A 12,632-nucleotide genomic window follows, 5' to 3' on the forward strand; every position below is an offset into this window, starting at 1 on the left:
GTTCTGTTGGTTTTACCCCTTATATTTGTTTTCTTTTACTTTATAAGGTTAAAATAAAATAGCAATATGAGCATAAATAGACACGTTTAGTATGAAAACTGCAGGTTTATACATTCTGCTCACTATCCATCATGCGTTACAAAAACTTACAAATAATAATTTTGATAAATAATTTTTTATATTCCAAATATATTAACTAAAGAACGACTACTGTTGTGTTTATTTCCATAATCTTATTACAGGATTATCAATATTATTTAAAGACCAAATTTCAATAGGAAGGTAATATGAACAATATGTAAATCGGAAGGAAATTGAAGCGAGAAAGATTACATTGCATAATCATTTACGCTTCAATTTGTAATTCTCATACATGTTTTTTGATTCTTTTCGTCCCTCTAAGCTCTTCCATCAATTAATGTCCTGAAACTACCCATACAAAGCATATTAATCAATTTATTTCAATAAATGGGGCATAAAATTCTATAAAAACACCCAAAAAAAAATGTTGGCTGAAAAACTAAATTATGTCATTGGAAACTTAAAAAGCCAAAAAACGAAGAAACAAATTTGCCGCATGCGCCTACAACTATTTGATCCATAATTTATTATTTTCGGCCCTTTCTCATATTTTATATAGATGGAATTACATCTTATTCTCATATTTACCATTTTTACGCCTTAGGATCAATCTCAATTGAGAACATAATAGTTGTAGCGAACAACAATAACTATGCCTCAACTCATATCTATCATCATTATCCAAATAAAATAAAATAAAATAAACATAATACTCCTTGTAATTGTAACGAATGCTTTGAAAATCTTCCAAATTTGAAAAATATATTCCTTTTTCTTGTTGAAACTAATAATCATCAATTATTTTAAAAATATTTGGTAAAGCTTTTGTAAAATTACAATCATTTCGAAGATTTCTCTCTTTTTTAAGAAGGCTATTCGCTTTTGGGAAATCGTGCATCACACACACAAAAAAAAGTAAGCAAATAGTAATTCCTTTCAAAACGTCATCATAACAGAAGAAAAAAAAGGCTAGTCATGATTTAAACTAAACAAACACATAAAATTATAAAAAGATTCTAAGTGATAAGTTCAAACCAAACAAACATATGACATTAAACTTCAAAAATATTGGAAAGGAAAAGGTTTGTGCAATTTAAATTTCAGCCTACTCCCTAAAAAGCTTTTACCAAATTGTTGAGGTTGCCCCAAATGCTCAAATCTGGTCACATATAGAACTCCTCACCTTTAAATGTCAAACGGATTACTGGCCGTAAGTTGAGGCTCCTGGGCAAATAGATATCCGCGATATTGGCGACCAGTTTTTAACAAATAGCAGAATCGGTCAGGCCTACTCCTTTCAATGGAGTGGCGCATGAAGAGTAAAATGTCACCAGGTACCTTGTGCCCGTGTTGAAGAGCACGGATAAAAAGGTTGGATCATACAACCGTTACAATGAATTCCATCCTGCATCATACGCAATTATGCACGTCAGAACCATCAACTATTTCATTAAAAATTCAACTTAAATCAAAAAAAAAATGAGATAAGTAATCCAACTCACAAAGTCTTCAAAAGCTAGTTGATCTCTATCACAGGCACTAAAGCAAATTACTTCCCCGCGAATAGTGCCCTTCCAGATGCCAGAAGGTCCACGCTGCTACTCCCATTTGTAATCTCCGGTCCTATTTCCGATAAGTAAGAACAACAAAATATTAATGAAAATAATAACATGAATGAATACCCACTAACTTCCAGAAAAGAACTCATTCTGGCCAAGAACGGCAGGTCTAGCATATTGCCGCCATGGCAACAATCCTTCAGCGCCACTAATTTTCACCCCCAGAGGTAGGGGCCTAACGAGTTCGTAATTGAGCTCATAGTCAAACATAACCTCGCCATCCAGATCTAGAAATTCTACCACGCCATCCATCGAATGACCACCTCTTTCGCAACATTTATTCTCATGACCACTGAAAAGAAATACAAGGGTATCCCCAGCCCGGAGATCATATTGCAACCATTGGATTGCTTTAAAAATGTTCCTTCTCACAGGCAAAAGGTTTTTCTCTTTCGCTTTCTCTACACATCAAATTTAGACAAGAATTTTTATATAAATGTGATTATTAAATATATAACAAATTAACTAGTTCTGAAATTACCAGTGAGCATAAGAATTGACGATGGAAGGAAGTGGCACGTCTTGATCAAAAAACGTTGAATCGTCTGAACATCCAACCTACATCCATGGAGCTCCTTTGTAGTATGGCTGTAATGTAAACCAATCAAAACCGCTTTCTTTCTAGGAACGCATAAGCTCCAACATTCATTCGATTGTATGGACCAAATACTGCAAACAGCTTCTCAAGAGCCTGAATGCACCAAAAAATTTACAACACCAATCACATGGTATACAAAAATATATATGATTCCTCACAATCGCTTAATTTCTTCTTCTAATTCCACTCTTTTCTGGGTATAGAAAAGATCAACAGGAAGGAAGAATCAAAGAAGCCATGGAGTTGTGAAGCCCACCAAAATAACTTTGTTTCTATACAGTAGAAGGTTACCATTGGAAGTAAGGAGAAAGTAATACACAACTTTCTTTTATCAAAAAAACAATTACCTAAGTCCCATAGCTTATAGCATCTTCAAGTTTACCCTTATCCACAGATGTTTCGGATGATTCCAAAAGCAGCCTTCCATGTGCAGAAGAGGAAGCAGCTCGCTGCAGAATAGTAGACACAAAGACACCAGGGAAGTAGAAAAAAATTTAATGAGTATGAATAAAGGAGAATTCGGAAAATAATATCTCCTAGTATAAAAAAAGGATAAATAAAAGATAAGAAGCCATGGAGTTTTGAAGCGGATGGAAAACCAATAACACATATAGTAAAAGTACGGTCTTTGAGGTGGAACCCCATAGCAGCCCCTTTTGGTCAATCAGTTTAATATTCATCGTTCTGTTTGTCTTGGATATACCTAGAAAAGATTTGAATTAGAAGAAAAAAATTAAGCGAAAGCCTGGTGAGGTGAGGAATCATAGTATATATTTTTGTAAACCATATGACTAATGCTGCAAATTTTTGTGGTGCAATCAGGCTCTTCCCAAGCTGCTTGCAGTATGTGGTCCGCATCAAATGAAACCTGGAGCTTATAGAGTTCTTGCTGCTGTTCTGTATCACATCGGTGATTTTAATCAGGTGTTCATTCTTTAGAAGCTTGTCAGCATAGATCTCCTTAATCCTACATTGTTACCTTTTTTGTCTGCTTCAACTACTCTGACCTCTATCCATATGTATTGATGCTGGTGGTAGCAAAAGGCCTTGGACATAAATGAAAGGGAGTTGGGCCTCGTTCACCTAGACACCATGAAAAGTTATGGTGATCTTGCAGTTTTCCTTCACCGACTCCAACACACAGAGTTGGCTCTCAAGTAAGTTTATTTCTATTAGATTGCCCAGTACCTTAAATTTATTTTATGGTGCCAACAATTAAAAAGAAGGAAGAAGCATAAAAGAGATGAACTATTGAAGTGTTTTTGGTCTTTCTCTTTCCTCTTATTATAGCTAATTATTTTTAGATCAATAATAAGATTTTATTAACAATGGGCACAAAACACCCGTATACAGAATTATACTTTTGTAGAAAAGATATGGCTTTCTACGAACGACACCCTATATTCTATACCTACAAAATCTCGTGGGTGCATCAAGAGGTAATAAGGGATGAGAGGCTACTCCTCAAGTGTACAAAACTCTTCTTAATTCCATCTAAAACTCATGATTTCTCTCTTTGTATGGTCAACAAAAGTGCTAGTGAGCGACATCTCACAACCTGCATCTTCTCTTCTGTCCTCCAACGGTCCAGCTCGACTTCTCTGACCGTGCCTGGCATTACCGATTGAAGACCAAATCAACACAGTATCCCCCACCACAAGCGAGACACTATCCGGCAATGTAAAAGGAGATGATTTGCATCTTCACCCGAACTTCTGCACATGCTTATTATAGCTAATTGTTGTGATGTACATGCTTAACTGATTGCTTGATTCATGAGGAAATGTTACATAATGTTAGTGGGGAAGAGGTTTACCAATAGTTTTGCTAGGCATTGAAGTTGATGTAGTCGTGGTACTGTATATTCTTTTTTTGATAAGGTAAATTGTATTAATAAAAAGGGAGAGAACTCCCGTATACACGAAGTATACCAAAAAGTAGAGAATTTACATCAGAACATGATTCTCTACAAAAGACGCCCAATTTTCTATACAAATAGGGGCTAAATGAGTGCACCAAAAAGCGATCAAAGATAAAAGACTATTCTTAAGATGTGAAAAAGGAGACTCAATCCCCTCAAAAGCTCTCATATTTCTCTCCCCCCAAACGGATACACGAGAGCTAACGGGACGAGCTTCCACGCCTTTTGCTTTCTTCTTCTACGGAAACCGGCCCAGCTATATAACATTTCCTTTACAGTGCTTGGCATCACCCATTGAACACCAAAAAGATTCAGGATTGCCCTCCACAAAGCCCAGGACACAGGGCAATGCAACAAAAGATGATCAATTTCTTCCCCTGAGCTTTTACACATGTAGCACCAACTAACAAGTGTAATTCCTCTCTTTCGAAGATTTTCAGCAGTCAAGATCACTCCCCTCGCCGCTAGCCATGCAAAAAAGCACATCTTCGTGGGCGCCCTAGGAATCCAGATCGAGGTGTATGGAAAAGTGGCCTCCTCTCTCACCAACATACTCTGGGAAAAGGACTTTACGGTGAACAAACCATCGCCACGCAAACCCCATCTCCAAGAATCACAAAATGGCTGGGGACTGTCTTGCCCATATAACAGTGTCAACAAATCTTGGAGCTCCGCAATTTCTCAATCTTGCATGTTCCTTCTAAATAAGAGGTCTCATACTCATACTACCCCCTCCATGCTCCTTACGAATCTGTTGGACCATCAATTCCTTCTGGTTTGAAACTCTGAAGACGTGAGGGAAGGAGACCCTCAAAGTAGCCTCTCCATACCACCTGTGATTCCAAAAGCTGATTCTCCTTCCATCTCCCACCATGTAAGTGATGTTGCCACTGAATGCTTCCTAATTCTTCATTATGCTCCTCCACATGCCACACCCGAAGGGTGTTGTGATTGCCTTGGTCCTCCAACACCCTCCCGTGGAATCGTTCTTTTCTACTATGACCTCCCTCCCTATGATATAGTTATCAATTTATAAGAAAAAAATCTAGATAGTTTTTCTGAGATCTTTTTTTCACTTGTACATGCAACTCTTTGATACTAATGCTCGATTAATTACCCCTATAATTAATTTTCAAAAAGCCCTTGTAGAGTACTAATTTAGGGGACACTTCAATGGTGATTGGGATCCCACATTTACTCACAATATTCTCAAGTGTTTATGTAATTTAAACTTGATTATACTATGTTCATGTGAGAGGTGCGGTAAGGAATTGTAAAGGTGACTGGGTAGTTTGCTACCCGGATTATTCCAAAGCGATTTATCCTTTGCATACAAAATTCCTGTCACTCAGCCGAGGTCTCAAGTGGTTATAGAAATGAATCTCATACCACTGGAAGTGAAAATTGACTCAACTGAGGTAATAAAATATTTGAAGTATGGATATCCTACTACAATGCCTTAATTTATGACTATAGGTTATTATTGTCCATAGTGGGAAGCCAAGGATTATGCATAATTTTCAAGAAGGAAATGAAGTAGCCCACCTACTAACTAAGAAGGCAACCAATCCTATCTAGCAATTCCTCCTCCTCCTGTTGAGACAAAGGTGTTGGCGGACAAAGATAGGATGTTAGCCGAACTTGGCAATCGTAATGCCTTGGGAGGCATCACTTCAACATGTAACAGTATGGAACAACTTCAGTATATTTTAACCCCCGTCCTCAGACCCTTGGACCACGAACCTGAATCCCAGTTTCGATCTCTGAACCCTGAATTCTAACCCCCGACACCTGATCCTTATGCCCGGCCGCCACCGCCCAACCCGATCAACCTCGATCTCGGATCCAGACACTGGACACCTAACCTAGACCCTTAGACCCCGAACCGAAATCCGACCTCCGACCCCTAACACGAATCACAACCTTGGACTCCTGAATCATAACCCCGACCCCTAATCCTTATGCCTCACCGCCCCCTTCCGCAACTAAATAAGTAAGAAAACCACTTATTTTTTCACAAAAAATTTCTAGAAAAACATTTTTTGTGGAAAACATTTTTAGTGAAACATATTTTCCTTTCCCATCAAACACGCCCATCTATCTAACCCTAATTATACTTATTTTTTGTGTCACGTAAAAATTGTGAATCATAGCTAAACCCGTCACTGTCTTAGAAATCTAATCCATACAAAACCACAAACCAAAATCATACATAAATATGCAAAAAAATAGATAAATTCCTACAAATCTAATCCAGACACTACAAAATCAGAGCATACATGACTATGCAAAAATAGTTAATAGGAAGGAAGAATTGAGGAGCGGGAAGTGGAACAAACCTTAAGGCGCTTTCGAGCGAGTAATCGATCTACATGATGGAATAGAAACAGAGTAAGGATTCCTGATGGGGAATTTAGCGTGAAAAGAAAGGCCGTCGAAACCGACCTTCTTAAGATCCACATAGGTGATGCTCTTCGAAATTTCTCCGCCACATAACTCTCATAATCAAGTAATATTGATATAGAAAAGCAGAAGGGAATAACGAGATAGACATAAAGGATAATGACAGTAGGGGAGGTAATAAGATAAGAGACGGCTAATAACAGTACGCATAACCTAATATTGCTAACCACTAATCCTTTTAATCAGTTCCTAATTACATTCCCCTCCCTCCTCTTGTGGAGATTTTTACACAATTACTGTTACTCCCTATTTAAAGATTATTTTTATAAATAATAGCATTCTTTGTTTATTTTAAATATGATGGATTTTTTTACCTTTTTAGCAGAATTGAAATAATCTACTGTCCCCATAAAACAAACAATCTGTTTCTATCCTTACATTAATTATGTTAATATAATTAATTTGGTTCTTTCTCTCTCTTTCATAAAGTTATTTTACTTTCTCAAAAAAAATTCTAAATTTTACCATCTCTCAATTCTTTGAGGATTCGACTTTTTATTATTCCGTTGTTTAATATTTTAAAATCTCTGGATGTTAAATATACACATTATATATTACTATATGTTTTAAGCATAATATATATAAAAAAATACATGTGATGCACTTAAAATACATATTATATACCGCATATATTTTTTGTGTAATATATAAATATACATGTGATGCACATAAAATATATATATATATATATATATATATATATATATATATATATTGTGCATAAATGTTATACATAGTATATACTATTAATATTTGTAGAGTTTTTGGGAGTCAATTTTTACTCTATTCATAATTCTTGAGAGAGATTTTTGTAACTATAATTGGACATGATTTTCGGGTCCATATTGGATAGTTAAGTAATGAACGTAGATTTTTTTTGGCCAAATATGAAATATTTGGTTTACTGCTTCATATATATTTTATTTTATTTTATATTGTATAGTTACGAAACTTTCTCTTCTCTCATGCCCAATCCCAAATTAACCTGGGCGAAATGCACCAGTAGCCATTTTCAAGTCTGCTATTTAAATTATATCTATATACAATGTATTTAAAGATTAATTAATTCGCTCAAACTTTAGAATTAAGTATTCTGATTGTTTGAGCTTCTAATTATGGAATTCAAAACTTAGTGTCCTAAATCTTCAAACTACTAATTTGAAATTTAAGACTAAGTGTCCTGAATTTCTAAACTGTTAATTTAAAATTCAGGATATAATATTCGAATTTTTAGACATAATTTTTTAACTTTAGGACACGATATCCTGAAATTTGAACTTTGAGGTTAAACTTCACAACGTTGTGTCCTGAAACTCGAGAGAATTAGCTAATCTTTAAATATATTATAAATCATAGATATATTTAAAATAACATGCTTAACATGCTACCTGTTATCATTTCCACAATTAACCTTTGTGAATGCCTTCGGGCCCTATTGCTTCTTCTAGGTCCATTAACTACTTGTGAGCTTGGTCTCGAGCTGTGCAGGAAGTTACTTTCGATGATCTTGAAAATAAATGGTCTGGATTTTTTGACCCATACTATCTTAGAATAAATCTTTAAGGTTAAAAATAAAAAATGTTACTCATGAGGCAAACAAGGAGCAGTACTTATTAAACTTGAAGTTTTGCTTATATGGCAAGCGGAGTGGCACCAAAGTATCATATTTGTGCAAATCACCTTGAGTCGTGCCCAACGCAAATCTACCCGAGCTTATTAAAACATCGAGTCAAGTCGGGCCAGAATCGAGCTTGTTACAATATTGTGCCCAATCGTATTTTGTTAAAGGAATTTTTATCTAGCTATATTATAATAAAAAACATATTTACCATTTTCTTTAGGTGCCTTAAAAATTACATTGTGTATCTAAATTTACTATTTATATACAATATAATATAATAAAAGAAGGATCCCTTAAATTTAGGGATTAGTTGTAACCCAAACCCCTCCCCTCCCCCCCCCTTCCCCCCTCGTATTCCCTACGTCTACCAACTTAATTAATCCCATACAAGCACGATTTTCTTCCCAATTTTAAAAGATTTCAAAGTCATTCTTTTTTTCACACAAATCAACCAAAATCCTCTCTATCTTTCACACGAATCGAGTGACTATCTATCTGAAATTGTAGCATCATATGTTTCTCTAAATCAATCTACCATTGACAAATTCATCGCCATTATCTCTAAATTTGTAGTGGTAGAGGGCTCGCCATTGACAAACAATAAAAAAAATTGAAGCTTTGAATTCGATATTCGGATTTTACGAATTTGTGATTTATTTAGACTATGTGTTCTTGCATAACTATTGAGAATATTCTTTGGAGTTTATATCTCATTTTTAAGGAGATTGGTTAACTTTAAAGTTGGTTTTAGATAAAATTTCGGATTGAAACTCAAAGAAGAAGACGTTTCATAATTGTATGATAATTCTATCAGCTTTGTATATGAATTGTTTTGATACATCAATGCCTAAAACATACCTGATACAATACAAATATAAGTATAATATAATATTGTATCATAATTTAAGTTTATAATTAGTTTTAGGTTGAATCTTCATATTGAAATTTGAAGAATATGAAGTTTATAATTGTATCACAATTTTTTAGAATTGTATCACAATTACATCATAATTGTATCTTAATTATATCATAATTGTATATAAGTTGTATATGACACACCAATATCCAAAATAATACGTGATACTGTCACGACCCAGAATTCCACCACTGGCGTTGTGATGACACCTAATCTCTAAGACTAGGTAAGCCGATTTAAATTACATTTTGAAGCCATTTCTTTTTAATTGAATAAATAACTAAAACTAACAGCAGAATAAATATGAATATACAACCTCCCAAAACTGGTACGAGGACCGAATATACAATACTATTTGATTACAAATTAACAGTACAATGAAGTAAAAAGACTCCAAGGGACTGCGACGACCAAGCAGCTCTACCTTGAATCCTCACGATCCCTCTTTAACTCTGCTCAAGTCTGATATCTCCCATACCTGACTCTGCACAAAAATGTGCAGAAGTGTAGTATGAGTACACCACGGTTGGTACCCAGTAAGTATCAAGACTAACCTCAGTGGAGTAGAGATGAGGTACAATCAAGACACTTACTAGTCTAATAACCCGTGCAATATAATATACAGAATAATAAAAAACAATAACAATAAGGGCTGAATAAAACAACCAGTGATATGCACAATAGACAACAAAAATATCATTAATACCACTCAATAATTAATAAATATAATTACACCCAATTAAATCAAGCTATTCAAATAAATATCTTTCACATATAATTCCTCCAGATAACTTTCCTACAGATATAATTTTCTCAAATAATTACTTTTCAAATATAATTCTTTCAATAAATCTTTTAAAATATAATTTTCTCAAATAAATATGTTTCAAATACAATTCATTCATATAATTATTTTTGAATAAAAATCATTCCATAATAAATATTTTGAATATAATTATTTCAATTAAAAAGTCACCATGTGACAGCTCATTTCATAATCATAAAAAAAAATACGGGTCTCAACTAATTTTCATATTTTTCATAAACACGGGTCTCAACCCATTTTCATATTTCTGCGGCACCTCATGCTCATAATTAAATCATCATATTTCTTCGGCACCTCGTGCCCTCATTTCATATCATAACTGCACGGACAATTCACGTGCCAATTATCATTATCATTTCATCATAGCACCTCGTGCCCACATTTCATATCATAACTGCACGGACAATTCACGTGCCAAAATATTCTCATTATTTACTCACGACACTTCGTGCCCACATTTCATTTTATAATCCGCCTGGCAATGGCTACATGCTCTCAATTTCAACATAAATCAGATTGTTATCAATTTACCAACAACAAGACAATTGCACAAGGTATAAAAATAAACACAAGAAAATCACAACATCACATGAAAATTATCAACACCACAAACCCATATCATCACATATCGTCTCTCACAATAGCCACCCTTATCACTCTTATTGCCGCCCTTATCGCTCCTATAGCCACCCTTATCGCTCATATTGCCACCCTTATCACTCTTATAGCCACCCTTATCGTTCTGCCCAGACAATATTCCAACAAACACAATAACAGTGAAATGCCACCCTTATACCCACATAATATCAACGGTAAAATGCCACCCTTATCTCCCCAAAATAATAACTCGCACAACACAATAATTTCTCAAAATAATAACTCGCACAATACAACAATTTACATGGGAAATGATCACGGCAACATGACAAAAATTAATTCATATCACAATTTGTCCAATGGCCACAACAAAATTCCAAAAATATAACAAAATCAATTAATTTCACAACAAATAGCCCAAGGCTCCACACAATGTATATAACACCCAAAAATAATTAATAGAGATATAAATTACTCAGCATAAAGCAAAGCCTTCATTAACTCCAATTTTTTTCAATAATTATATAATCACCTCTTCTTAAGCTTATTTAATTAATTAATTGCAGAGGGAGGAATCCAAAATAAAATTAAATTCCAATAATTATCAAACCAGAAAATTCACAGAATTTCACAAATAATCAAATAACAATCACATCAAATTGTCATATAACAACTGATTCAACAACAAGGATTTAGGTACGCCAAATAGATGATTAAATATATGCCAATAATTATCCAATTTACTACACAATATGTTCAAGACTTTAACTCAATAAAATTTGTACATATAAACCAAATACGTACTCGTCACCTCGCGTACATGGTTTTCAATTACACAAATTACACATAAGACTCAATGCCTAAGGGAAAATTCCCTCACTCGAGGTTAAGCAAGACACTTACCTTTTTGAAGTTATGCCGATATTCCAAAATCATCTTCTTGCTTGAATTGACCTCCGGACCGTTCAAATCTAACCAAATTAATTTTATAACTTCATTAAAATTTACCGAAAACAATTCCGGATAATAATGCGTCGACTTAAAAATTTATTCCAAAAAGTCAACAAGGGGCCTGCCCCTCGGAACCCGACATAATTTTTATGAAATACGAACACCCATTCCGATACAAGTTCAACCATACTAATTTTATCAAATTCCGATAACAACTCGACCTCTAAATCTTAAATTTTCGTTTTTGGAAGATTTTACAAAAATCTTGATTTCTTCCATTTAAATCCGAATTAAATGATGAATATAATCATGGATTCATGAAATATAAATACTTTAGGATATAGAACACTTACCCCAACCAATCTTGTGAAAAATTCCTTCAGAATCGCCCAAATCAGAGCTCCAAAAATCCAAAAACGAAAATGGCAAAATGACCAATTCTTGGTCCTTAACATTCTGCCCAGTTTCGCACCTGCGGTATTGTTCACGCACCCGCGGTACTGTTCACGTATCTGGGAATCACTGTTCACTCTTCCGCGGTACTGTTCACGCATCTGCGAATCACTGTTCACGCTTCTAGGAATAACTGTTCATGTTGCTGCCCAGAAAATTCCAGCAGCTTATCTTCATGTCCGAATTGATCCGCTAACCTTCCGAAATCAACCCGAGTCCCTTGAAACCTCAACCAAATATACCAACACGTCCCAAAATATAATACCAAACTTAGTCGAGGCTTCAAACCATGTCAAACAATGCCGAAATTACGAATCGCGCATCGAATCAAATTATAAGTTTTTAAATCTTCCAACTTCTATATTTTGCGCCGAAACGTATCAAATCAATCTGGAATGACTTCAAATTTTGCACACAAGTCATAATTGACTTAATGAAGCTATTCCCATTTTTGGAATCGAAATCCGACCTCGTTATCAAAAATTCACCTTTCGATCGGACTTTTCCAAAATCTTATATTTTCCAACTTTCGCTAAAATGTGTCGAATTGTCCTACGGACTTCCAAATCCAAATCCGAACATACTC

The 12,632-nt window shown here is 34.8% G+C and overlaps 1 long non-coding RNA gene across 8 annotated transcripts; it reads right to left on the reverse strand.

Moving 5' to 3' along the window:
* Positions 1-269: 269 nt before the first annotated feature.
* On the reverse strand, positions 270-6,823 carry LOC107813355 (uncharacterized). Of its 8 annotated transcripts, XR_012704988.1 has the most exons (7): positions 6,559-6,815; positions 3,278-3,381; positions 3,083-3,195; positions 2,646-3,001; positions 2,182-2,391; positions 1,584-1,704; positions 1,061-1,486 (listed from the first exon to the last, which is right to left on the reverse strand). It is a non-coding gene; the product is annotated as an uncharacterized LOC107813355 (long non-coding RNA). The 8 variants fall into 8 exon arrangements; XR_001654314.2 differs by adding an exon at positions 270-423 and having other exon boundaries at positions 1,265-1,486; positions 2,646-3,381; XR_001654311.2 differs by adding an exon at positions 270-429 and having other exon boundaries at positions 1,265-1,486; positions 2,646-3,381.
* Between the last annotated feature and the right edge of the window lie 5,809 nt (positions 6,824-12,632).

This window comes from Nicotiana tabacum, chromosome 22 (genome assembly GCF_000715075.1).
Source record: "Nicotiana tabacum cultivar K326 chromosome 22, ASM71507v2, whole genome shotgun sequence".
Taxonomy (NCBI): Eukaryota; Viridiplantae; Streptophyta; class Magnoliopsida; order Solanales; family Solanaceae; genus Nicotiana; species Nicotiana tabacum.